Genomic DNA, 3,963 nt, shown 5'->3' with positions numbered 1-3,963 from the left:
TACAAAACAATGCAAAACAAGCATAAAATCGCTAAAAACAACTTTTGACTCTCTCGAGACTCATTTATTGAGTTTTGCTTGATTCTAAGCTCATTTCGAGTAGTAAAGGGTGTAATTTGGTCTCAATTGACATATGAAAATAACTTTTTTTCAACCTTCATCAACACCCCAAACTTAGAATTTTGCTTGTCCTCAAGCAAAACAAAACAAAACAACACACAAAATGAAAACTTGGCTTTATACTATTTCATCCAATGCCTCAACAATCCCAAGGTACATGACAAAACTACTCAACTCAATATCCTCAGTGACATCCAAAATAAGATGCATGCATGCTTCCATCCAGAGATTGCACAATAGATGTTATACACTATGAATGATCAATCTACTAGGCAAAAATGCACTCATGAAAACTAACAGTCCAAATCAAGCAAGTGTTTCACTCAATCACTCAGGTGTTTAAGGTTATACTTCCCTCTCTATTGTTCACAAGTCACAAAAAAAAAAAAAACAAAATTGCCATTCATCTCAAACAATCAACATCTTTACATGAAAATGTCATCAAAAGGACTTTTCCAAGGTTGTAATGAGGTTGGGCTAACAAGAAAATTGGTTTTTCTAGAATGCAAAATCCTTGAGTCAAGAGAGCTCTCAAAGTATTCAACAATTAATCACAACTCTCTCACCAATGTCTCTCATTCCCAACTTTTCCCTTTTCTTTTTCTTTTGCATTGAGCTTTTCTTCATGCTTTTCTTCTTTTCTTTTCTTTTTCTCATGAATTTTTCTTTTCACAATATTTGAGTTCAATGCCTTTCACTTGCCTTTTCAATTTTCCCCCGTACAACCCCAAACTTGAACCTTTTCATCACATACAATGAAACTCATCACAACTCAAGGTAAAGAATTTCAAAACAAGGGTTCACATCCTGTTTAAGGCTAAGGTTCAAAAAGGGTATAATATTTCAAGCACTTTGGGTGAAAATTTGTCTAGAGAAGGGTTTTCAAAAAAAATGGCCATGATCATATGACATTTACATGCAATTCAATCGGTCATCAAGATTAAGGTAATATCATTCATGTTTTCCTGTGAACAATACATGCAACAATAAAAACTNTGGAGCTCAAAATNTCACACACATGCTTCCTCACACAAAATTCATTCATACACCATGCCTAGCATCATGACCACAATCATAAATTCATCACCCATCTATTTCCCGGATATCAACATGCATTGCAACTCAATTCTCATCCACATTGAATAATCATCAATTAGATTCATCATGCATCTCAGTCAGTCAAACATTTTCAGAACAAGTGTTAAAGCCAAGAGTACACAGCAAAGTAAAAATTCAACCTATTCTATGAATTTAAGAAGAAGCAAAGTAAAATAAAAAAAAAAAATCAAAGCAACAGAGAAAAAAAACTAAATCCTGTCTATAGACATCCCTCAGTAGATGTCTGCTATCAGCCCATGCTGTCATCAGAGTCCTCCTGACTCTCGCCATCTGCATCCTCAAAGTTCTCCTCCTCTAATTCCGAAACCAAGTCAGGTAAAAAGGAGGTTTTCCTCTCCATAAACAACCTCCTTTCTTGCATAGTTGCATAATGTTCCTCATGTTGCTTGGAGAGGAACCTCTGAGAGTCAAATCCTCTCGAGCTTTCTGGCATCTTCCGTTTACCTCCAGTATTTCTTGTCCGGCACGATGTTGAACCCATTTCTGCAACAAACACAGTATGCCAAACAACCACAGAAATCTACTGTCAGGAGTTAATGCATTAACCAATTATCAGACCCAACAAAATTTTCAACAAAGAGTACATAGGTTTCCCTAATTCATAATGCAAAGAAACCACAAGAACAAGCAGACCGCCCGGCGGTACAGAGGCTTACCGCCCGGCGGTATGCAACCAGCTCGAATACCGCCCGACGGCAGAAGCATACCGCCCGGCGATGAGAGGGTTTTTGAAAATTTCTCACCAAACCAACCCTAATCTCCACTCATCTACTAATTCCGAACATGAAATTCAATTCCAAGTAGTTTAATCGGTCCAAAACATCTCCCAATTCAACAATCCATGAATGAATCTCAAAACCCTAAATTACCTAATTTCTAAACATGCTCATTAAGAATTTCAAAATCAAGGACTTAATAATTGAAATTTCACAACTTACTTGAGTGGAGATATGAATGTTTGCAAAAAATCCTTCAATAAGTGATGAGAAACTCTAACTACACACACCCACCAAGAAAAACCCCAAATATGAGCAAGAACCAAAACCCTTTTGTGAATGGGTGTAGAGAAAGTGTATAGAAATCTCTCTAAAACCCTCTAGGAAGTGTAAATCTGGAGCAAAGGAGTAAGGAGACCGCCTGGAAAAACTCAAAGTGGCAAGAAAAAGTGAGGAAGTCTTGAAAATACCCAACTTTTAAAGAGCTCGGGTTTTCTTGTCTGCCGCCACCGCTCGGCGGCAAAGTGGTACCGCCCGGCGGTGGCTTAAAATTTTCCTTACCACTTTTCTTGCTTGCCTCTTTGAGATTTCTCCTGGTGACTCCTGATCTTTGCAATAAATTTTCCAATCATAAGATTTTCCTCACTCAAATGCATGTACACACACAGAATGTAAGAGACAGAATTTGAAAAACAGAAAACAAACACAGAAATTCAAATAATGAACTAACAATTGAGAAAGTCTCCCCAAACACCCATCAGTAGGTGTCAAATTTCTTTGTTCTTAGTATTTCCTTCTTCTTCTTCTTTATGCTAAACCTCTTCAAGAAATTGATCATGCCAAGCACATGTTTCCATCCATCAATCGTAGGAGCCTTGATCTCCAATTTCTCAAAGATCTCCTTGAAAAACTTAACCCTATTTTCCTTCCTAGGGTTTTTCTTTTTATGAGGAAAGGGTTCTTTACATGACTTTTTTTTCTTTCCTCTCTTCCTCTTTCTCTTAATTTTCTCCTTCCTTGACCTTCTCCTTTTCTTTTTCCTTCCTTTCTTTATTTTCATTTTTTTCTTTTTTTTTTCTTTTCTTCTCAACCATGGCTTTTCCTTCCTCATTTTTCTTCTCACTCTTAGTCAAATTTTTTTTTTAATCTCCTCTATATTTTTCTCAACAATAACTTCTTTTGTTTTTGTCTCCTCTTCCAACATCTCTAGCTCTTCTTCTTCTTTCTTTTCCTCAATGAGAACCTTATCATGTGCAAAGATAATGGCTTGACATTCTTCTTTAGGGTTAACTTCAGTATCAGCCTTAATAATGCCTAAAACCTTCAGGGCATGAGAGTGTTGTTCCTGCAATAAACGTGTTTGTGCTTCCCCTAATGTTTCCTTTCGTATAAGAGATTATTCATGTTGTAAACGTTGTTGGGCTTCCCCCAACGTTTCTTTTGGTGCAGAGAATACGTGCTGTCGCAAGAATTGTTGGACTTCCCCCAACGTTTCTTTTGGTACAGAGAATAGTTTCTACCGTAAACGTTCTTTAGCTTCCCCTAATGTTTCTTTTCGTGAAGAGGACTGATGCCCTAAGTGGTTTCGATATATATTTGAATAAGGATCCCCCCAGTGGTTGAACTCATTTTGGTAGAATTAAGTGCCTACAGAATCAAACTCTTGTCCAAACGGCATTCTGCAAAAATTAGGCACAAAACCCTAGAAAACATTTATTAGAATCAAAACAAACATAAAAATCAAGTCAAATTTAATTAATCCACACTACTAGAAAAATAAACCTCGAGTCCTCGGCAACGGCGCCAAAAACTTGTTGACAAATTGGCAAGTGTACCAAATCGTACAAGTAATATAAATGGTAAGACCAAGTATCGTTTTCCCAAGAGACTCGTATGGCTTCCCCATTCGCGTGAATTAAAATAATAAGACTTGAAAAATAAAACAATAATAAATTGGATTTGAGGATAAAAATATTAACATGCAAAAATAAAGTTGATTCAATTGACA

This window comes from Vigna radiata, unplaced genomic scaffold (assembly GCF_000741045.1).
Source record: "Vigna radiata var. radiata cultivar VC1973A unplaced genomic scaffold, Vradiata_ver6 scaffold_95, whole genome shotgun sequence".
In the NCBI taxonomy this organism is placed as follows: domain Eukaryota; kingdom Viridiplantae; phylum Streptophyta; class Magnoliopsida; order Fabales; family Fabaceae; genus Vigna; species Vigna radiata.
This window is presented reverse-complemented; position numbering follows the sequence as displayed.